At 44.9% G+C, this 24,613-nt stretch overlaps 1 protein-coding gene across 3 annotated transcripts in view; it reads left to right on the top strand.

Annotated features, from left to right (window-relative positions):
• The window catches only part of DAB1 (DAB adaptor protein 1), a 1,169,270-nt gene that overhangs the window by 53,461 nt on the left and 1,091,196 nt on the right, over positions 1-24,613 (top strand). For all 3 annotated transcript variants that reach the window (XM_072820404.1, XM_072820400.1, XM_072820397.1), the window contains exon 2: positions 832-1,666. The gene's annotated coding sequence lies outside the window, so the exon portion shown is untranslated. The remainder of the gene's footprint in view (positions 1-831; positions 1,667-24,613) is intronic.

The following is a 24,613-nucleotide window of genomic DNA, read 5'->3' as shown; positions in this document are numbered from 1 at the left end:
GCCTCTGATTGGTTCCCCTGCTTCTACCTTCCAGTCCATTCTCTGCATAACAGAGAAAACAGCCCAGGTGAGCATTTACAAATGCAAATTGTACTATCTCCAATGCCAGAACAATCACATTCCTTTGAACTCCAGACTTCTGAGTTGAATTACCTTATGGACTTCCTCCCATAAGACCAGCCTCTCTCTCTCTGACCTCCCCCACTTTATCTCGTACCACTAATGACCGTTCCTGCTGTATTCCAGCCATAGTTAGTTTTCTTCCTCAAATGCATTCATTCACTCGTGCCTCAGGGCCGGCCTTTGCACTTGCTGTTCTGTCTTTAATGCTTTCCCCTTCAGATCTTTTATGCCTGGCCCCTTATCATAGAGGTCTCAGGTCAGTTGCTGTCTTCTCAGTCCTTTCCCAACTGCCAGCCTTATGTCCCATCCTGGTCATTTCCTATCACATGCCACCATCTGACATTAAGTCATTGTCATTTACATTGTCGTGGTTGTTATTACTATCTGCCAGCGTCTTGCTAATTTACTGGTTTATTTTCTGTGTCCTTGTGCTAGAGACGACAAATTTCAAGAGAGTAAGGATTGCTTGCCTATCTTTTGGAAAGTCCTACCCCCACTCCATAAAATAGAGATTGTCACATAAGTAAGCACACAATAAATACTTTTGAATAGGCGAGTTGTTACTGATACGTTATTATCCCAGGAGAGGTGGACCTGTGCTGGATGAAGGAAGAAAGCTATCTATCACCCAACATGTGTCAAGCTCTGTGCTTGTCTCATTTGATTCTCCGAACAACGCTGAGACGTAATCTGATTCCCATTTTGCAGGTGAAGAACTGGAGGCGCCATCATTTAGCAGTTTGCTTATGGTCACACAGCTGCGACTGGACCCCTTGTCTGACTGCTCCTGAGCCTGCATTCTAGATCTTGGAAGGAGCCGAATGTGTCTCGGGGACACGGAGAAGTCATCTGCTCCTGCAAAGCCTCGTGTGAGAAGACGAAAGCGAGGAAGAGGCGGTGGAAAGGCACGTGCTGGCCAGGACACCAGCAGCAGCTAGGAGGGCGCTCCCTCTAAGAAATTGTCATCGCATGGCCTCAAGTCCAGACCTCCCTGGGCCTCAAGTCACAGCCAATCCCGGAAGGTGCGCCCTGCAGAGTGGGGGCAAGGTGTAGGCCTCGCTGAACTCGGGGAGGGGAGGGAGCGCGCCAGCGGGCACTGAGGTCCTTCTCCCCTCGGCGGAGCTCTCATCCTGGTCAGGTCGGCTTGGACGCTGCTGCGGGCTCCCGCGTTCTGCGCTAGGTGGCGAAATGCTGTGGGGCTCCCCTATTCGGGGGAATGCGGTAGTGATGTATAAGGTATGAAAGATGTGGCCTGCAGAGAGCCGGCACTATCTCTACTGCTGCTGCTGCTACTGCTGCTGCCGCCGCTGCCGCCGCTGCCGCTCCTGCTGCCGGCAGAGCTGCTGGGAGTGAGCTGAGCATCCCGCGTGCGGGGCTCCCAGCTCCGCGGCAGCTCCCGAGCCCCGGCCACCCCCGCAGCCGCCCTCCACGGCCCCGCCAGCCCCAGGGAACAAAAGCGGAACTCTGTCGCCCGCTCCTGCAGCCAGAGGATGAGTCGAGAGGGCTGAGCGCAGAGTGTGGTCCTCAGCGGCTGGGCTGGAAGGTAGGATAGGAAGGTGTTGCGCTCGCCCGCCTGGCGCGGGAGGCTCCGCGTGGGCGCGCCGGGGTGGGGACGGCCGCGTGGACCAGCGTGTCAGCGTGTCCCGCGGGGGCTGCCCGGCCTGGCCCGGCCCGGCCCGGCCAGGGGTGGTCCTGCACGCCGCGCCCGCGCCCGCGCCGCCTGCGCACCAGCACCCCCGGGAGGGCGCCGCGCTCCCGCAGCCGCGAGGGGGGCCCCCTGGGTGGGAACTGGAGGCAGCGACGGGAAAGTCTGGAGCCCGAAGCCGGGCAGGGCGGCTGCCGAGGGGCCGCCCGGGCACTTGGAGGCGTGCGACTCGCTGCGAAAAGCGAAAAGCGGGCGGGCGGGCGGCGGCCGCAGTGTGCGCAAAGTTTTGGGTGGCGCGCAAAGACGCAGGCGAGGGCCGCCGCGCAAGTTGTGGCTGCAACCGAGGGCGACCTCCCGGGGGGCCCCCACCCCCACCCCCACCCCGCGAGGACTCGCGGACCCCGGGACAAGTGCTTCTTGCTCCCCTCCCCACGCTAGCCTAGGCTGGGCTGATGCGCAGCCACGTAACCCTTCCCAGCCCAGGGGAGACAACTTCATCCTCTTAGAGGTGGCTGGACCCAGGCCGGCTGGGCAGCGTCGGGGGTTCCTGGCTCTGTCCTTTTTGTGGTCTTGCGCATTTCCCCACTCGTTCTGGGTTTCTGGGATTTTCTGTCCACCACCGCGTCCAGAAACCAGAGGGGGTGGCTGCGGGTCTAGGCTGCGGGTCTAACCCCCCCCCGCCCCTCGCCCCGCCGCCCGTCTGTAATTTTTACCCCTCGCACCACCTGGACACATGTTTTCTCTCTCCCCGCTCAGTTGGGCTCTTTGATGCTGCCTTGAAAAATGAGATGATTAATCAATTAGGTTAGTGGCCAATTAGGCATAACCTTGTAGCAAAATAATTATGCCCGGCTCTCTGGGCTTTTTCACTGGTGATGAGATGGGAATCCAGCCCAGGTGGAGGGGCTGTTCCGAAGAGATATGGCTGATCAGGAAATTTCTGGGAATTTAAGATTTTTTTTTTTTTAAATCCAAATGTACGGTGGCGGTAGAGGTTGTGGGGGATTCAGTAGGGCTGTGAGTGTGGGCATCAATTTACCCCACACCGAGGAAATTAACCCTCTGCGGCACAGTCTAGGTGGACTTTGCAGGCAGCATGTTTCCAACAGCTCAGAAAAGGTGTGTCCCCTGCTTGCCAGCCCCATCCCCCTCGTCTCTGAGGGGCTCTCGCCTGGAAATCGCCTCACAGTGGCTTTGCTGCTGTTTTGGGAGGCTGAGTTCCGATGAATGCATTTTAGTTTCATGTCCGAGGAATCGCGTTGTTGCAGAAGGAGGTTCTCGTGCTGTGCCTTCTGAGGATGCACATTTCCCCTGCTCTTGCTACATAAAACGGTTATTAAATGGGTGCAAATGCAAGGCAATCTGTTTCCAGGGCTGGGAAGTTCTGCTGCTAAGCGGGGCTTCCTTTTTCTTTTTTGGAATGACTGGCGGGGTTTGGCACTGCAGTATTACAATACAGCCATATTAAAAAGGTCTTCAGAGCTTAGAGCCCTCCACCACTGCAGCCCCATCTTCAACAGACTTCCCTTTCTCAAATCCTTCTTGCTAGCAGCATACAGGGGATTTCTAATGTGTACCATGTGCATTTTAATCCCTTTCCATCTCTATTTTAAGCTTATCCTATCTGTTTATGCATCTGGACCTTATATAGTGGATTCCTTTTCAGAAGACAAACACCTAGAGCTGTTCCCAGGGCAGAGGGATTTTTGCAACAGGTCCTAGGTCTGGGTTTTCTAATAATGAGTCCCCGTGGCATTTAGCGAGCCGGGGCCCTAGTCTCTCCACCAGTGACCTGACCACATTGGACTGGGTGGTCACTGACATCCCCTGCAGTGCTGACATGAGCTGGTTCTGAATTTTATGGTTTTTCTTCCTTTCTGAGCTGATCAAGAGAGTAGCTGAGCAGTGCAATGTGACAAGCGGCAGTGCCACCTCACTCCCAGTGGAAAAAGCTGGCTGGGGCTTATGAGCAAATAGGAATTGCCCAGCTGGAAGACTGCCTAGAGATACTGGTGTTCAGGAACAACTGGGAGCCATAGGCTCCACCCGCCTTCCTCAGAATGAAGGGCCACTGTTCTGCACACTCTCTTTTCCGAGATTCATTTTTTTTTTTCTTGAAGCTGGACTCAATCATTCACCTTCCTGTGATCCTATTTGTTGCTCAGACTCCTGTGCTAGCAAAGGCCTTTCCCCTCTTCTAAAATTGAAGCGATTTTATAGAGTGGGAAGGGAGATGGGGGGAGAAGGGAGGACGAGAGGAAAGAGTGAAAGAGGATGAGATGGGGAGAGTGAAAAGAGAGGCCAAGAGACAGAGATAGCATTGGGCTTTGAATATAGGCAGGCAGTGGGAAAGAGGCAGGAGAGGTAGCGAATGAAGGAAGAAGAGGAGGAAGGAACATAGGCAGGGGAGGACACACAGAGAGGAGGGATTATAGTTCACAGAAGGGGAGAGAAAATCTAGAGGAAAACCCTTATCTGCAAAAGACTCATTCCAGATACACTTGCTTGGAACTCAGCTTTGACGTAATCAGATAATTGCTTATGACATAAACATTGCACCACAGAAAGCTGCCAGCTCCAGTTTTTGCTTTTTCCTTGACTGGGGGCTGCAGTTGTTGGTATGGAGTTGGAGCTGGCAAGGGATTCATTTGCTTAGCAGATTTGCTTTGCATAGCCTCCAGAGCAGATTCTTGTTTGGGTCAGATCAGGGTCCTACTCCCTTTGGGCAGGCTGGGTGTTCAAACAGCTTCGGAGGGGAGGTATTCCTTTGTTTTTAGATCTTTTTTTCACAGAATGGACAACTTTTTTAAGAGTGTATTTTTCATTTATTTAAAGTTGGAGGAAAAAAAGAAAAATGATAGTATAGTAAACACTTTTACCTGCCATTTAAACTAAGAGTGTTAGGAAAGTAATTCCAATTAATTTTCTCCCCTTCAGCCCCCTTTTCCCCATTCCAGATCATTCTTGGAGCCTCTGACTCATCTCCTGGCCTCCAGTATGGGCCCTCCACAGAGCTGTGACTTGATCTTTCTAAAACATAGCTTTGATCATATTATTCCCCAGATCAAAAAACATAAAGGTTTCCCTGTTGCCTAAAGCATAATATTCAAATATCTGACCGTAGACTTCAGAGCCTTTCAGAGCTTGGCCTTCTGATTCCCTCCTATACACACACACACACACACTCTCTCTCTCTCTCTCTCTAACACACAGTGTCATACACATCACAACCCTCTCACACATACACACCCTTATACAGCACCACCGCGCATGTACATGTACGCACTCTACACTCACACACACACTACAAACATGCCTTTCACACCTTTGTGAGCACAACGTCTTTTCCTTGTCTGGAGAACACATTCCTGTTCTACCTTATGAACCCTACTCATTAGGAGGGTCACTTGAAGGTTCTGTGTCTTTCAATTCCCTGGAAATGGAATAACAATATTAGCTGCCATGATTCTTAATACAGTGATGGGAATACGAACATTGGGGTCCTCTTAGCTACGAGCCCCATTTACGGAGTGAGGAGCATCTTGTAAAAGAGCAAAGGGAATGTGTCTCAGGTTGAAATCAACTTCAGTTGGGGTTGTGTGTAACACTGGTTGGTTTGGGCAAGGTCATGACCATCGCTTGGTGACATTTAGACTCTGTCTTTGCTGGTGGGAGTGCAGGCATCCCGTATCATTAACAGTTGCTCAACTTACAGCCTATGAAACAGCCCTATCGTGGAGGACAGAAGACCTCGTGACACTAGAAAACCTTTTAATTTATCTAGCAAAGCCCATGAAGTTTCTATCTCAGAAGGGCAGAATTAAACAAGAAGGAATACCAAATAAAGAGTTCATTTGTATTCATAGGATTTAATAAATAAAAACGATTTTTTTTTTCTGAAATGAACTCCAAGCCATAGGTCTTGAGACTTTTTGTTTAATTAACATGCAGAATATGACTTCTTGTTTCAAAATGATCATTTTTTTTTTTTGGAAGCTTGAGCTCAGATCTTTAGTGACATTTTTCCTCCAAGCAAATATTTACAGCCGAGCTGGAAACTGACAGGAAGGAGGGTTTAAAATGAAAATGTTACCAAACTGAAGTTTACATCTGAGTGAAACACATGGTGTCACCATGGACAGAGTCCTAAGGACTCAAAATATTTGTCAATCTGTAGAACTTGAAGAAACCAAGCTGTTTCCTTTGTTAATGTGAACTCTAAAAATTACGTTTTTGCTTATGCATGATGGTGGTTGTTTCTACTTCTTATCTGTTTGATTTAACTATGGTCACGGAATTCCAGCCGTGGGTGTTGTCTTTATCTTCTGTTCCAGATGAGGCAGGTTGTCTGAGAGCTAGTGCCAAGGCTCGTTTCTCTGTCTAGTGTTGGTACTTATGCAGTTCTTCCTGCCTGGAACACCTTTCTTTTTCAAATCTCTTCCAAATCCACTAGTCTTTTATTTATTTTATTTTATTTATTTTATTTTATTTTATTTTATTTTATTTTATTTTATTTTTTTCCCACTAGTCTTTTAAAGCTGAGAGTGGGCACCAAGTCCCGCATGAAGTTTTCTTAGTTAGCTCTACTAAATATTGATCACACTGACAGTGGTAGGTTTTAAAAATCACTTTATTAATTTTTCAGGTTATATGAATAATACAAGTTAACAATAATAAAAAATGTGGAAGTATAGAAAAATATAAGGAGTTAGTAAAAATCATTTGAAATTCTCATTGTAATTAGATGAATGTCCTTTCATTTATGTCCTTAGACCTATATACTAGCATTTATGGATGGATATGGTTTTATATACTCTGCCTTATTATGAAGGCTGTTTGCTTTTTGTCCTGGGCATCTATTTTTTAATAACGTTTTTGTTTGCTTATTTTGTGTCCTTTTCCTCACAAACTAATCTAATAGCCTAGATATCTTTTATATTTTCTCTATGTTCTCATAATATTTACATGTATGTGTTTACACACAGTATATACATACATAAAGATTTTTGTCATTCATTTAAAAGATGAGATCATATATATATTCCTTGGCATACTGTATTTCTCACTTAAAACACTATGGGAAACTAACTCTTCTGCCTCTTGCCCCCAGCAGCCCTCTCTCAGTCAATTGGTATAGATATATTACTATTTTCAATGGCTTTGTAAGTTTCAGTGGTATGAATACACCACAGATTTTTCAACCATTTCCCTACCAATGAGCATTTACTTTGGTTCCACTAATTTTTATGCACAATGCTGAAATAAGCATCTCTGTCGTGTTATGCTAGATGTTGGCAAATTGAACTCCAATAAAAATAAATAAATAAATAAATAAATAAATAAATAAATAAATAAAAAACATCTCTGTCGTTCATCATCACCTATTGATATGCTCAAACTTTTATGAGTAGAATACGCAAACTAACATTTCTAAGTCAAAGTATATGTACTTTTTATGATGCTTTAGATCTTTCCAAAGAGAGTATAACAATTCACATTTCCATTAACATGTACAAAGTAGTCTTTTCCCTGTTTCTTTGCCAGGAGTATGTGTTATTTCATTTACTTTTGCTAACCTGGTTAGGTAGCAAGTGATAGTTCATTGTTATCTGCTTTGTATTTTTCTGATGTCTACCAAGGAGGAGCATCATCTCATATTCATTGGGCCTTTGGATTTGCTTCTAAGTGCATAGCTAATTCAGCTTTTGCCCACTTTTCTTTTTGATGGTTTGCCTTTTTCTTGTCATCTCATAAGGATTTCTTTCATATTCTAGAAAGCAATCTTTTTTTTTCATCTATATCGTATATGATTTTCTTTCTTTAGAGGTTTGATCTAGTGTCATAATGATCTCTTTATTTGTCTGTGCCCAAACTAGACCATGAGTTACTAGATAGCAAGGATGTGTCTGATTCATCTTTAGGATATCACATCTAAGGCAAGTCTTGAAAAAGTGTAGGTTCAGGGGGATCCCTGGGTGGCTCAGCAGTTTAGTGCCTGCCTTTGGCCCAGGGCGCGCTCCTGGAGTCCCAGGATCGAGTCCCACATTGGACTCCCGGCATGGAGCCTGCTTCTCCCTCTGCCTGTGTCTCTGCCTCTCTCTCTCTCTCTCTCTCTCTGTGTGTCTATCATGAGTAAATAATAAATAAATAAATCTTAAAACAAAGTGTAGGTTCAGAATAAATGGTTATAATACTGACTCCATGTATGATATTCAAGTATATTTCATTTAACATTGGATTGTATGAAACAACATATATGTGGCATCTATAAGCTGGGATGTTTCAAATTAACAAAATTTCAAGATGACTAATGTTTTGGAAATATTTATAAATAAATTACACATTTCCCTCCTTTTTAAAATAAGTGTGATTCAAAAATATAATTATGAGCATCAGTTATTGTATTGAACTATATACTTGATAATCTTAAGAACTATTTATTTTATTTATTTTTATTTTTTAAAGACTATTTATTTGCAAGACAGAGAGGGAGCATGAGTAGAGAGTAGGGGCAGAAGGAGAGGGAGAAGCAGACTCCCCGGTGGGCAGGGAGCCTGATGTGGGGCTAGATCCCAGGACTCTGGGATCATGACCTGAACCAGAGGCAGAAACTTAACCTACTGAGTCACCCAAGCACCCCCTAAAGGACTATTTAGTGATACAGGACCATTTCTCCAAATTATACAAGTGGTCTCAGACCTATGGATATACAAGATTTTAGATTCTAGTGTCTGTTTTTTTATACTCTTCCAGTCTTTTTTCTCCCTATCAGTTTGTGCTATTGTGTCTTGGTATTGTCAGTTTACCTACCTCTAAACATAGTCCTCTTCCTTTCTACCCATCTTTGTGTTGGCTATGGGCTAACATATCAGGAATTGTGCTCATTGGAAATATAGGTATACTGAGGGTTAGGAAGCATCAGCCAAGTCTTGGCCTGGATGTCATTACTATGAATAAAGGGCATCAGCCTCTAGTGAAAATACAACTGTGGCTGTTTAGGGGTCTGTTTTGTTTCTTTGTTACAGCTGTTTTCTGGGAAGATGGGATTGCTGGATAAATGAAGTGGTGGCCTGCCATCTCTATTAATTATGATATAGACCCAACAACATTTAGCCAAGATCCTAGATAAAATTGATTAAAAGATCTTTAGAATGGTAGAAATATATGTGTTTCAGTCTTGAAAAGTCTGAGTGTATAGGGCAGCTCTATGCTGTGAAGCTATGTGGTGTCCAGGGTCCTTTTAGCTTGCTGCTTCTCCATCCCTAGGACATTGCTGTCATCTTCATAATCCAGGATGGTGCATCACATATCCTTATCACAGTAGATGGCTGGAAGAGAGAAGAGGGGTCAGAGGAGCACCTTCCCAATTTTTTAAGGGTGTTGCCAGAAGTTGCCTCCCTGATTTCTTTTTTGCATCTTCATTGACCAGCATGGAGGTGACTGGTCCCTCCTAAGAGAAAGGAGGCTAAGGAGTACTATTTTTTTTTTCTGGGTGGCCATGTGCCAGAATCAGGGTGCTATATTAGAAGACAGGGAGAGTTGATGTTGGTGGATGCACTAGCAGTGTCTGCCACACCTACTGTTATCATTGCTGGCACCCTCTCAGCTTTCTTGCCAGATTGCCAACTCTTGAGAACAGTTGCCTACTTTTTCTTCCCACCGCCCACTGTTGTGTGACATGTGAAATAGTTGCTCAGTAAAGACAGTTGTGTTTATAATCTTTCTCTCCTTATTTTAGTGATGGGAAAAGGCAGGGAGAAGAGTTGAGCTTGCTGATGACACAGAGCTCAGGAACTAGCAACCTTGGGACTTTTGGTTGATTTTTCTTTAATTTAGCTCATGCCCTGTATAGTCCTCTGTGGCCCTATTAATTATTTCTATTTCTTACTCAACCTTCACTCTTAGCTCTAAGAGGTCTAGGTGGGGAGAACACATGCTTTGGAAGCAGGTGTGTTGGCAACTCTGTGAGAGTCAAGGGGAAAATCAGCCCCCTGCAAATAATACAAGTTTGAGATTATGGCCTCCTTTGCAAAAGGGTCTCCTGGTAATCAACAGATTGCATCTCCCAGCTGAAGTTTCTGCACCCCATGGGCTCCCATTGCCTTTCTGATTAGCACAGAAGCATCTCCTTCCTTACTCCGACTAACTCTGGAATTGGGTTTATTTAAGCCTAATGGCTGATTCTGACTGGTTTCCCTGCTTCCAAAGCACAAATGTATTCTTTTTTTCAGATGGTGGGGGGATTTTGATGGGTGAGAGTGATATTTAATCATGTCCTTTCTCCCTCATAGTTAAAACCCAAGTAGGAGATGAATACAGGAGCTAGTCAAAGACAAAGACCTGGGTCTTATTTCTGTTAAAGGTTGTTTGGAGGTTGTGCAGGTTGTGCAGCTACATCAGGACTCCTGAACTTTCTCTTTCTGTCGGTCTGAGTTGGATATACACAGGTTTCCCTTCCCCCCTGTAGGAGCACAAGTGGCCTCATAGGCTTATTTCTTGGGTCAGCAGTGAATGAGGATCTCTGAGATCAGGCAGCTTGGAATAAGAGAAAGAAAGGAAGTGTTCTATTATATCAATTAGGTTCTTAGTTGATAATGACACAGTTTAAGCAGAAAGGGATTTATTAATGGGTGTTGGGTAGCCTACCACATTCTAGAAGGGTCCTGGGAGCCAAGCTTGAATATGAGGACAGTTACTTAACCACATCATGGGATTGTTAGGGTGGAAATGACACTGTTGCTAGGGACACATGGGAGGATCTTCAAGCTGCCCCAGAAGAGCTACTGTCTATTCATGTGGCAGATACCAGCTATCTTTCAGTTCTTCCAAGCCTCGTGCAAATGTGTCTGCTTCGTGTCCTAGAGCACCCTGTAGTCACTCCTGGGTCTCACACATAAGTGTAAGTAACACAGAAGTGCAGTTGGAATTGTGTTGAGAGAGTCTAGAGCATATCTGCTGTAGCCACATATATTTGTGCTCCTGTCTGGATTTCACCCAAAAGATAAATCAGTCCCTTTCCTTTGAGGAGTGGTGATGGAAGTGTTGCTGCCCTGCTTTTTCCCTTCTAGGAGTGGCATGTACATAAGCAGTAAGGCTTCCCCCTTGAACATCACACACTTGCTTACAAGCTCTTAGGGGCCACCGTGGCCTTCAGGATATTACTCAAACTCTTTACGGTGGCAGAAAAGCCCCTCCTCAGTTTGTACCCAGTTTTTCAGCCTCACTCCTTGCCAATCCTCTTTCTGTTTGCTGTCGGGCTTTCTATTCTGCATGCAATCCATTCTGACCTACTTGGAAGACTCTTGAACATGCCTATGCTCTCCCATGCTTCCACGTCTCTGTGCCTGCTGCACTCCTCTCCGTGCCCTTAAGGTCCTCCTTCATTTGACAGACTTCTCCCTAGTCTTCAAGACTGAGGTACTATTTCCTCTGGGAATCTTCTTTGTACCCTCCCTAGGTTGGATTAGGTGTCCCTCCTGGATATGCCCAAATCACCCAGCAATCCCTTCTGTTACTACACCTGGCACATCATATGTGACCTTTGGCTTATTTGTCTGCTCATGCTAGTGTGAGCTGTCTGAGAGCATGGTCTTTGTCTTTTATCTCTGTATCTCAGTAGCCAGCACAAGGCCTGGTACATAGTGATTGTGCAAATGAATAAAAGAATGAGTGATCCCTATCTGGTTAAGAACATGGATTTTGCAGTCAGAATCTGACTTTGCCACCATGTGGTTATATAGCTTTAGGCAAATTAAACATCACAGGGTGGTTGTATGAAGGCTAAATACAATAATGCATGTGAAGTGCTTAGCATGGAACATGTAGTAGACACTCAATAAAATTCAGTTATCCCTTTGATTTCCTGATAATCATTATTATTGCAGGTATTCAATGAATGGTAGTGATTCCTAGTGTACTTTCTAGACCAAAGTATAAAAGGTGATCTGTGACATTTCCTGCCTCCCAGAGAACCAACCCCCAAATACTTTGAAACCACCAGTGGATTGAGAGGAAGAGTAAAAATAGACAGAAATTGACAGAAGTTACCAAGGGAGAATCTTGTATAGAGCAGTTCAGTGACAAGAGTGAGAGAATGCCTCCTGACATCAGGTTTGTCACTAGGATTTCACTAACAGTTCTACCTCCTTTACATACTTCACTCTTTACTCCATGATTTTTCCCTCAAAAAAAGAAAAATAGACACTGAGGTGACACCAAAAACAGTGTCAAAACTTCAGTGAAGGTCCAACATTTTCCAAGGGATTGCCTGGAAGCACACAACCTGCTGTGTTTTCTCTGCGAGTATGCACTGTTAAGACAGTGGGAACATCATGCTGATGTCGAAAACCAGCTTGGAATATGGCAAATGCCTTCTCCGTGCCAAATCCCTAGCACAGCCTCTTACAAAGTGCAAAATACCTTTCCTTTCTCTATTTTCCCTATGGGTCCACACTCATTTCACTACATCCAGTCCAGCAAACATTTATTGAACCCCTACTGTGTGTAGGGAACTCTGCTCATTCCCTTCTGTGCTTGTTTCTCCCACCACATTAATGTTACTGCTTTATTAGAGATAAAGATCTGTGTCAAAAGGAAATGTTTGTCGTTGGCATCTACTGTTTTTAAGGGGACAACATAAAAGAAAATATTTGTATTGCTAGTTTCTGCAGAAATAGTCCTTGTTATTAGGCCTGAATGGAAGCAGTCAGAGAGAGGAACATTGACTTGGAGGGAGTATGGAGACAAAGGACCTACCCGACTTTGATGGTAGACCTTGGGTATATTGTTTAACATCTTTGGTTTCCGCATTTCCAGTGTTATTAAGGATCTTTCCAGCTCTAATACAGAGTGATTTTTAAAAAAGAAAGTGTTAAAGAACATAACAAAATTTGGATTTGCTGTCCAGATATGGGATGTTTAATGGATTTGGAATTAGAAGACTTGGTTTGAACTGTGGCATTGACATTTGGTTTATGTGACATTGGACTTAAGCTCTCAGCCTGCCCAATCCTTCCCTATAAACTGGGGATGCTGCCTCTTGCCTGTCCTGCTGCATAAAATTGATGTGAAGCTTCGAAGAGGTGATGCATGTGAAAATGAATCATGAATGACAAGAGACTGTACACACATGCATACAAGCCATTATTACTGTTAATAATCATTTTGATTTCAATATTTTATTCCAACCAACACTTTTGCATTTTGCCTTCTGGATTGTTTGAAGAGAACGTCATCTTTCATTTTTCCCCCAGAGCAGTCAGGGGATTTCTCAAAAGAATGGGTGCTGTGTCCTCTGCATATCTTTCCGATCGACACCCGTCTTGGGCCCTAGTACTTGTCTAAGTGTATAATGTTTCAACTGTTGGCCTGAAAGGGGGCCATTTGTTCCCTGCTAAATGAGCTGTTACTGTGTGCCTCTGTCCCCTTGACACCTGGGGCTGTGTTCATGGGAGAATCCAGCCGTGGATCTCAGGAGCCTTTTTGAAAAGTTTATTAGAAGAAGGGAGAAAACATTTCTCAGCAGGTTGTACCCTCCATCACTGGATTCGGCTCATTAGTCCGAGCAGGGCGAGTTACCTGGGAGTGGAAGGGCAAGTCTGCCTGCCTTGGCTCCTGCAGGCACTGCCAGGGGTGCAAGGAGAGGCACAGGCTTCCCAACAGCCCCTCCCTGGCCTTTCTGCTGCCCCTGCTCCACAGGTGGCTAATTAGCTCTAATTGGCTGGTGCACTGCTGTCCATGGTTTGGGGCAGCTTACCTAAGCTTGCCTCCAGGGGCACCTTTCCCTTATTTCGGCCCCAGGCCTGACCGAATCTTATGACCTTTGAGGCAGAGACCCCTCTCTCACACTGACTTTTTGGGCTCTGTCCACTGTGAGTGGCCTGGTTCTGCGAGCTAAAGGGGCAGCTTCTATCCAGACTGTGGTGGCTGGATCTGCCCAATAAGGACCGAACTGCCTCTTCAGCCTTTTACATGGCTGTTATAAAGACACTATTCTTTCGACTGTGCCAGGTGTCAGCCATCTCATTCGTGGGTCTTTTGTGACATCCCATCCACACAGGGTGATTCCCAAGTACAGGAGGGAGACCAAGAGACATAATTGTGTCATAACTGTTTCCTCCACTCCTCCCTCTGTGCATACCCTGCATACCCTCTACATGGAGGTCAAGTTAATGACACAGGCAGGACCAGAACTCAGGGCTCCCACCCTGCAAGAGAACATATGTCTGTCTCTGGAGGAACTCTGCTTCCTCATCTCTTCGCCTTCCTAGCCCAGGTGCTCAGAAAATCCTTGTGAAATAAACTGATGAGAGTCTCAAAATAGGAACCCCACATATATGAGACTGGGACAAGGCCAGAGGCTCCAGGGTTAGTCATCCAGAGCTCAGGACCCAGCCTCTGTATCCCACTCTCTGAGTGGTATCTGGCAAATCCCAAAACTAATGGTGTCAATTCCTCTGCCTCAAGCCTTCAGTGGCTCCCCGTTGTCTCAGGACAAAGTACAAACCTTTCCCATCCTTGGCCCTCTTTGAGCAGCCTGGGCCACTTAGGCCCCAGGAATCACTTGCAGGTCCTGTGTGTGTGCCATGCTCTTGTTTCCTCCTGAGCTGTTGCAAATTTGGAGAATGGTTTGTTGAATGAATGGTGCTGAGTGACTTGAAGTTCTTCCAGCTTTCCAGAGCCGTGATTTTAGCACTCCCGGGGAATAGACAGATGGGCCTAGCGGGAGGAGGGCCCATGACCTCCACGGCTCCGCAGCCCCTGCCCCAGCCACCCTTGTCCTCCCGATGGCTGAGCACACAGCATGCTGGGCAGGCTTTTCTGCCCCACAGGACTGTTTTCCACTCAGTGTGAAATTTCCGTTTTGTAGTTCTCTCTCCTCACCCTGCATTTCCCCATTATGTCACCTCTCAGAGGCGTCGCACTGTTTGCTTGTCTGAGAGCACTAGGAGGCACAGACCATATCGGTTTTGCTCCCTGTTGTAGCTCCAGTCCGTGGCAGTAGGGAACCAATATATATTTGCTACAGGAGTAAAAGAATGGCTCTGGGGCTGGAGCTGTGGCAGAGAGGCAGGCAGGGAGAACATGTGGGCCCAAGTCCTGGCACATCTGACGTCTCTAGCTCAGCTGATGGTAAACATCAGCCTAGCCTTTATTTTTCTCATTATGTTTAAAACCCACCAGTTACCCAATAGTATAATTTTCTAAGTGGTTTCATTTCAGCTCTGCTAATTGAAGAGAACCAAGCTCTTTTTGAAGCCTTACTTTGTGTGTGGCTGTCACTGGTAAGAGTCGAGACTGGTTGTCAATCATTGACAATAGCGTGCCATTCTGGAATAATTTAAGTTTAGGTCTTTCTTTCACTCAGGCATTCATACCCTGTTATATGTTTTCATACTGAGCTGAGAACAATCTGGGGTGAGAAACTGTCATGTGCTCTGGGAACTGAAATGGAGGTTTCTTTTGAGATTTCAAATTCCTCTGGGCTGTGGCTCAGAGTAGCTTGGGGCGGGGGGTGGATCACAGGTTTGGGAGGCAGACCTCCTGGCCCCCAGGTAGGAACACACTGCTTCCCCACCCTCTTCACCAGCCAGGTGATCATGGTTCAGTTTACTCCATTTCTGAACCTGTCTCCTAACACAATTGAAGGGGATGTGAGTACTTTGCAATGGAGATTATCAAGAGCATTAGTGACATAATGAAAAGACCTGGATCACAGCAGATCCCTTGGAAGCAGTGCAACTTCCTGGCAGCCCATCACACTGCATGCAGGTTACACAGTACCTCGTTGCGGTCATGGCTCCAGAGGGGACTCTGTATGGTCACTGGTCAGACCTTGGGGATTCAGCAGACCCGTGTTCAAACTCCAGCGCTGCCACTTCCTTCAGTGGCTGGGAGAGTGAGCAAATCAGCGCGTTTAGAATTCCTTTACTACAAATTAGAGAGAGTAATACTTACTCACAAGTTGTTACGGAGATTGAAATTACGAGAACTATCACCATAGTCAGTACCCCATAAATGTCAACTCCTTTCTCCTCCTCCTCTCTACATTTCAAGACATGTATTTTATGTTAGGTGGATGGGGAAAGAAAGAGGCAATTAAGAAAATGGTCCCTAAATTCTGCTTCACATTAAAGATGCAAATATACAAGCATTTGCTTGGTTTTCTTAGCCACATCCACCTGCAACTGGCTCATTTATTTGACAGATTTTATTGAGTACCTACTGTGTGCTATGTATAGTTAGTTGCAGGTACTGGGATCCAGCAGTATAGAAATCAGTAGGTCTGCTCTGATGGTGCTTATATCCAGTGAGAGATAGATAATGAACAAATAGGTAATATAATGGCATAATTAGTAAAGATGAAGAGAAACAAAGCAGGGAATAAAGAGTTTGCAATTTATATATGAGTGGTCAGGGAGAGCTGCTGTGAGGAGGTGAGAAATGCAGAGCCTTTGTTCTTGCTGTTCCCTCCACCTCCAGTGCCATCCCTCTCACTTGTCACTCTCCTGTCAGGAGCATCCTATTCATCAAAACACCATTCAGACATCACCTGCTCTGAGCATCACTTCTGCTAGCCCATTGAGACAGAGTTGGTCTCTCTCTCCTCTGTGCTCCCACAATGCATCATTCAGTCATTGCTGCTTCTCCACTGGACTGGAACTCTTCAGGGGCATGAGGTTTTCATCCTTTCCACTTCAGGGCTGGGCACAGTGCTGGGAATGAGCTCATTAATGGTGCATTGAGGGAGTCACTGCGGCAGTAGATTGACTCAGACGTCAGCACATGCTGAGCACACTTGGAAGGGGGCAGGTAAGTGACCACAGTTTGTCCTGGGGAGGCCTACTCAGTTATGAGATGTATCCTTTGCTCTCTGAGCTAAGCGGGCTCTCTCTTAGAGTAGTCATCACAAAACACAAAATAAACTCTGTTTCAAGCCTTGTGGTTAGAAATCATCTTGCTCAATATTATAATCATTATACAGTGTGCGTGTAGGACCTCTAGCCCATGGTTCGCACCTCAATCCAGCCTGCCTCTCTTCACACCTCAGTTGCCAAGTCTGCCATCTTGTTTCTTTCTCACCCACTTAGCTTGCCCAGTCCTGCTCTGCTCCTCCCTTCACCCACCCCCCCACCCTGCTCTTTGTGATGGATGGGTGAGCTAGCCTAAGACCTAAGTTCAGTATCTGGCTTGCCAGTTGCCATGTCTGTGGCCTTGGCCCAGTCATCTCCCTTTGCCGAGTCTCAAGTTCACTACCATCGAAATAGTCCTCTGTCCTGCCAATGATATGTAATGTTGGGGTAATAATGTTATATATTAGAATATTCTAAGGCAATATATGAGCTGAGGTATAGGTGAAAGAGCCCCAAATTTCACTGCTCTTTCACCTATTGGCTAGGTGACCTCAAGCGATTCATTCACACTTTCTGGACTGTTTCCTCATATATACAGTGGAGATGACAAAGACAACTAATACCTACCAAAACATAGCACATGCCAAGCATTCTTCTAAGCAACTTATTAACTTACATACTCTTCACAATACTCCCTTGAACTTGCTGCTATAGTCACCTCTATTGCACTGCCGAGGACACATATGCACAGAGAGGTTAAGTAATTTGCTCAAGGTCACACAGTTAATAAGAGACAAAGATGGGATTCAAACCCAGTCTGTCTGGCTCTGGAACCCACAGTTTTAACTATCACATCATATTGCCAACCATGATGCTGTAATTCTTCCCTGGCAGAGCTGTTGCAAGGTATAGGAAGGCAATATGGACAGGATGTATGATATTGTAGGTATCCGACCAATATTAGTATTATTATGTTACACCTCTTTGGAGCTTAGCACAGCCTAAGTTTAGTAAACACTTATTTTGTTGCCGCCTTTGGCTGCATGTCTGTTTGCAATTCAGCTGTGATTCTCAGGAGCAGACATTTACCCAGAGCCATGTCATAAGTAACATGCCAGCACATTCTTAAGAATCCCTCTAAGATAGTGCCGCTTTGTCTTGTATCTGTTCTTTGTCAGTGGTTGAGCCATTGGAGGGGGATGCACATTTGAATAAGGAGTTGGTTTTGTTGGAGAAGTGGGTCCATTCTGAGCAGGAGGAAGGTGGGGTCAGGTCTGCAATTTTCTCTGGCTCTGGGAACAAATACTCCACCTGCTTCTCTAAGCTGGAAGGTCTCCAGAGATGTGGGGATTGGTGGTGACCTCCAGCCCGCTGGCGATTACACAAAGCCAAGAGCAATTTTTAAAGTCTTCTCGCCATTTTGCTCTCTCTTTAAAAATTAAATGCCTGACACTGAGGTGTTTTATTCCCAGACCAGCTGGCCTTTAAGAGGATGGCTTGAAAGTGAGAATGCCTGATGACCTCTGACCTTGGGAGTTTCCAAGGGTGGGAAAGGCCACAGGAAGGGAGACAACCTCATTCTTTTTATCAATTTAATGAAAAAGAAATGAAAGCATCCGTCTTGATGACTGAATTTCCACAGTGAGGGAGCCATGGAAAGGATCCAGGAGCAAGGATGTGGTGGGGAATTTGGGACTCAGCAAGGCTGGGAGATGTATAGAGGCAACATAGCCCTGGAATGAGCACTGGATCCGGAAGAGGAAGACCTGGGCTCTAATCTCAAGTGTGCCACCAACTGTCTGTGTGCTTGTGAGTAAGTTACTGACCCTGTTGAAGGTATTGTATTCCATGTTTAATATGTAAACAGTATAGTGAAGTGGTTAAAAGCAAACTTTGGAGCAAATTCTAGTTGTAGCACTGACTGCCTGGGTAATTTGAGTAGATTACTTATCTCTCTGAGCCTCCGTTTTCACATCTGTAAAATGGAGATCTTGGAGGCTATGCCTTTGTTCATCCTGCACTTAGTATGCCCCATAACCCCTTTCCACCCTGATCTCTGCATCTTTGCCTGGCTGTGTTCATCCTTTGCAATTTAGACCTAACTTCCTTTCATAGGGAAGGCCTTTCTCTCTTTCTCTATGTGTATGTGTGTATGTGTGTATGCATATGTGTATATATGTGTGTATGTGCATATACGTGTGTATGTGTATATATGTGTGTATATGTGTGTATGCATATATATTTAAATTTTATTTATTCAGATTAAACTAATTAACATATAATGTATTATTGGTTTCAGAGGTAGAGGTCAGTGATTTATCAGTCTTATATCACACCCAGTGTTCATTCCATCATGTGCCCCTTTAATGTCTATCACCCAGTTACCCCAGCCCCCTATACCTCTCCAGTGACCCTCAGTTTGTTTCCTATGATTAAGAGTCTCTTATGGTTTATCTCTCTCTCTGATTTCATCTTGTTTTATTTTTTCCTTTCTTCCCCTACAATCCTCTGTTTTGTTACTTAAATTCTATCTATGAGTGAGATCACATAATTGTCTTTCTCTGTTTGACTTATTTCACTCACCATGATATCCTCTGTTCCATCCATGTCATTGTAAATGGCAAGATTCCATTTTTAATAATGGAATATACATATATATATATGTAATATATAATATATAATATATATGTAATGGAACATATATGTCACATCTTTTTTATCCACTCATTTGTCAATGGAAATCTGGGTTCTTTACAAGTTTGGTTATTGTGGACATTGCTGCCATAAATACTGGTGTGCAGGTGCCCCTTCGGATCACTATATTTGTATCTTTGGGGTAAATATCCAGTGTTGCAATTGCTGGGTCATGGGATAACTCTATTTTTAACTTTTTGAGGAGCCTCCATATTATTTTCCAGAGAGGCTGCACCAGTTTGCATTCCCATTAGCACTTGATGAAACATTTTTCACATTATCTAGTACCCTGCTACCTAGTGGCTTATCAGCACTGGAGTTTCAAATTAATTTAAGACTACTACTAGATCTCATCCAAAAAGATCTAGTTTTTGAACTACTGGAACTACCTCTTTGCCTTGAACTGACCACTTGTCCAGGACTGCTGCCCCATACCCCACTCTGGATAGTATCTTTACCAAGCTCCAGGGTCTCACTGACTCCCAGGTAATGAACCAAGTAGTTCTGCAGGTCACCCTGATCTCAGAAGTCTGCTTTCTTGGTCTGATTTTTAAGCAACAATGTCTAAATCAAGAATGTGATTTCCAAATTCACAGCCTCGCAGAGGAGCCTGCTGTTGACAGAGTTGTCAGCAGGGGGAAAAAAAAGAATGCAAGATTGTCCAACAGAAATAAATCTTGGAGAGTGTTTTGCCAAGCCATCCAAGCATTCATACATTTGCTACTGCATGCAGAATACTGTGGAGGGAAGGGGAAAGAAAGGAGGAGAAATGAGCAAAAGAAGATCTGAGGGGGGCTTGAATTCCCTCCCTCCATGTCCTGCTCCTTCATTCCCAGAAGACCCCACATGAGATGTGTATGTTATTTTTTCCTTCATGGTTTATTTCCTCTCTGACTTTTTCCATTGTTACTCTGGCTCCTGGTGGACTGCATGCTAAAGGAGAACAAAGAGATCTCAATGTGCTATGGGCATGGGGCTTAAAGACAGTCCTGGACACAAGCTTTAATTCTGCAAGGGAGGCCTCCACCATTTGCAGATTGACCATGGTTCCCCTTTGCTACCTGGATCTGTTTGTAGACTCCACTTGAATTATGAGTGTGCTTTTCTGGAATATGTGGAATACCTAGGCCATCCAAATCTCTTCCAGTCTTCAAAGCCTTAGAGGTTTGCTTCCTCAACTGGGCCTTTCCAGACTAATCCAGTCTTTTGCAAATTTTACACTCCCTGATTTTGGAAAGCTGTGCAGTTAGAACCCTGTAGGCCTTTGGTTCTGTTGCCTCCAGTTGCCTTCTTTGTCTCTTTTTCTTTTGTGTATTTCAGATTGCCTCCTTTTAGGAGGTTCCAGAGTTTTTGAAGGAAGAATGAACCTTTCCCCAGATATTTCTGTGTTTGAAAATGCCTCTGCGTTTAGCAGGCTCTGCAATCTTAGGCAAACAGTCAACATTTCTCAGCCACAGTTTTCCTCCTCTTTAAAATGGGGTAGCAATGTCTATCTTATGAAATGTTTATGAGGATTAAATGAGTCAATATAAATTGCTTCGAAGGCTATGTCTGGCAGTTAGTGGCAGTCATTTATTTTATTTTATTTTTTTAATTTTTATTTATTTATGATAGTCAAAGAGAGAGAGAGAGAGAGAGAGAGAGAGAGGCAGAGAGAGAAGCAGGCTCCATGCACCAGGAGCCTGATGTGAGATTCGATCCCGGGTCTCCAGGATCGCGCCCTAGGCCAAAGGCAGGCGCCAAACCACTGCGCCACCCAGGGATCCCAGTGGCAGTCATTAAATAATGTCGGTGAACATTGGGCTTCTCCAGAAGACACTGGTAGGATTGTGCCAGGGATTAAACAAGGGTGAGGTCATTAGTGCCTGTGGGAGACTGCTGGAGTTCAAATCCAAATTCTACCACCTGTGCCCAGAGCAAGTAACCTCTCTAAATCTGTTTGTAAAATAAGGCTAATGATATAGCCTTCCTCCTAAGGATGATATGAAATAGTCCTTAGAAAGCATTTGGGGGGATCCCTGGGTGGCTCAGAGGTTTAGCGCCTGCCTTTGTTCGGCCCAGGGCGTGATTCTGAAGTCCCGGGATCGAGTCCCACGTCGGGCTCCCTGCATGGAGCCTGCTTCTCCCTCTGCCTGTGTCTCTGCCTCTCTCTCTGTGTGTGTGTCTCTCTCTCCCTCTCTCTCTGTCTCTCATGAATAAATAAATAAAATCTTTTTTTTTTTTTTTAAAAGAAAGCATTTGGCAAAGTGCCTTTCACTGAGTGAGCATTCAATAAATATCAACTATTTTTGAGGAGGTGGAGAGCATTTTCATTTGTGTTCTTAACAGTTCCATCACATTCCAAGTTGCTCTGATGAGGGAACTATGGAACACTCTGTAGTTTCTGGGGATTCACATCATACCTGTGATGAGTCAGGAGACTGCATGTTAGCAAGAGCCCAAGACTTGGACTTCTGCACACCCACCTTGAGCCTTACTTAGTTTGTGGCTTTGAGAAAGTAAACTTCTCAGAATCTCCTTTTCATTGCCTGTGAAATGGGATAATAACTTTTAACAGTAAAACACACACACACACACACACACACACTCACTCGTGCCAGCATATATGAAAGCACTGTTTGAACTAGAAATTGTGCTACAAAGGAAAGATATATATCTGTTGTTATTACCTTATTATTATTTTTTAATTTTTATTTATTTATGATAGTCACACAGAGAGAGAGAGAGAGAGGCAGAGACACAGGCAGAGGGAGAAGCAGGCTCCATGCACTGGGAGCCCGACGTGGGATTCGATCCCGGGTCTCCAGGATCGTGCCCTGAGCCAAAGGCAGGCGCCAAATCGCTGCGCCACCCAGGGATCCCTATTACCTTATTATAATCAGCCAAGCAACATTAGTATAGCATCTCTCATATGCCACACTGGGCTGGCTCTGAGAAATCCCCAACATTTTTTGAACAGAATGATTGTAGTCATTGGAAATGCCATGAATTCTGAGATGGCCGGAGCTGGCGTTTCAATCACAGGCCAAGCCAGGGCCATTCCACAGTGGTTAAAACCCAAGAACTAGAGACGAGCATTTAGAAGGCCTGCCCAATGCTGGCTCTACTTTGTCTCTGAATTTAGTCAATCCACTTCATCTCTCTGAGCGTCAGTTTTTTTACCTATGAAGTGGGGATGAACCATGCATGTCTTGCCCACTTTGTGAAGTTCCTGAGATTGTCAAATGAGATGACTGACATTCAGTTGCTAGGGACAGAGTAGCATGCAGCACGTGCTATGACATTTTGCAGTCTCCTCAGCAGTCTGCAAGGTTTTGGAAAAGGAGTGACTACCATCTGCATTTTCTTGGTGCTCGTAACAATGCTTATAACATCACATTCGGCAGATGCTCAGGAGCTGGTCATCAACAAATAAAGCACTGTTGCTGTTCATCTTTTTTAAGAAGCTTCCATGCTTCTACCCCCCCACCCCAAACTCCTTGCCAAAAAAATGCCCTCCCCCTAAGAGGATACCTTTAAGTTTTACAAATGGAAGCTGCTGGTACTACTGCTAATAATTGTTATTGTCAATGAAACTCATCCTATGTTATAGCACTTGTGCCAAACACTTCATATGCAGTACCTTTAGCGCTCAGAGCATTTCTGTGAGGGAGATGTGGAATTCAGGCTTAGAGAAGCAAGGGAAATTTGCTCAAGGAGACATATAAATAGGAAAATAAGGAATTGAGCCTAGTTCATGTGATTGCAAATTCTACGTTTGTTCCCCTGTACCCCACTGCTACTGGGAGGCCCACAAGCAGCCCAATTGTCCTGTAATAGCCCACAGTTGAGTGAAGCAGTGATTTCTCCTGTGAGTGGATTAGAAGTAATTCCCACTTTGAGAACGCAGGGGGTGGGAGGAGCAGACAGGCCAAGGTAAAAAAGCCAGAGAAGCAATTCTTTCAACGAAAAAAAAATCTGTATTTGGATTCTTTTTTACACATCCAACCCAGCAGAAAATTGGTTTGCGGAAGATGTAGGTCGTGGCTCTGGCCCCGGCATCTGGACGCCTTATATTGTACACTATATTACCGGAGTAATATCGTGCACTTTATTAGCACCAGCAGGATTTGGGATTCCCATGGGGACTGTTCTTTGCTGTCAGATGTATAAGGCCATTTAATCTCCTTTATCAGATCTGGTTCTGCTTCCCCCATCCCCACCTCCTCTTGCAGACCAATAAAGAGAATTTCTTCAGATTCATTGGCCTGAAAACTAGCTGTTAAATACTCCTCCATCCACCTCAAGCCCTGTATCTAATAAGCAAGCAAACCAGGGAGGTGTCAATGCCTTGAAAATCACTCTGTGCATTTGAGTAGCAATTTTCTTAGGACATTTATAATTGGAACTTCATCTTTCTAATGCAGAGACTAGAGGAAAAAATTGCTAATTATGCCTAGCTAGCTCTAGTCTCACCCAGGCACTGTGGGCTTTGGGGACAGGGTTGGCATTCTTTGTTCAAAAGCCAATTACACCTTTAGTTCTGGCCAGAGAAATGGCTAGAGTCACTTCAGAAAGAAGAACAGTTTTCTCTGAACAGAACCTGGGTTTTTCCGGACCTGTTTGTGGGCCATTTTTTGATAGAACCAAATAAAGCATTCAGAGGTCAGAGAGATATGGGTTCAAAATCCAGTCCTGGGTGTATTCTCTGTGCTCCATGATATTTATGCACACATGTAGTACGTGTGAGCCCTGGGACTGGTATGGAGGGCCTTGGGATTAAGATATCGCCTTGCATTTGGAGAGACTACAGTGTCACGGAGAGAAGACGTGTCTGAACAGCTGCTGCCAACACAGCATGAGAGTACTGTGGGGTCACAAAGCAGATCCATGGTGCAGACACACGGAGCGGGAATCTGGGATGAGAAGATGCCTAAGACAACTGCATTTTCGGGTTAGTCTCTTCCCTCCTGAGGTTCAGTGTCTTTAGCTGTAAAATGGGGCCGTAATACCTACTATGAAGCTGTATACTATATATAAAATGCTTAGCTTGGTATTGACTGCAGTTACTAGGAGTATTTAAAACAGACAAAAGGTTGAATAACAGCCCCAATAGTTATTTTTATTTGTGTGGCAGGAGTGGAGAGAACTGTGTATAATAAAGATCTGGGAAACCTGCATTTAACTCAAGTCTTTTCTTAGCTGTGTGACTTTAGGCAAGTCGCTTCACTTCTCTGAGCCACAAGCTCCTTTCTGTCGGATGGAGATAAGGTTGAGAGGATCAAATGAAATAGTTAGATGGGAAGGGGCCTTGCAGATT

The sequence above is a fragment of the Canis lupus genome, chromosome 3 (genome assembly GCF_048164855.1).
Source record: "Canis lupus baileyi chromosome 3, mCanLup2.hap1, whole genome shotgun sequence".
NCBI classification, from domain to species: Eukaryota; Metazoa; Chordata; class Mammalia; order Carnivora; family Canidae; genus Canis; species Canis lupus.
This window is presented reverse-complemented; position numbering and strand designations above follow the sequence as displayed.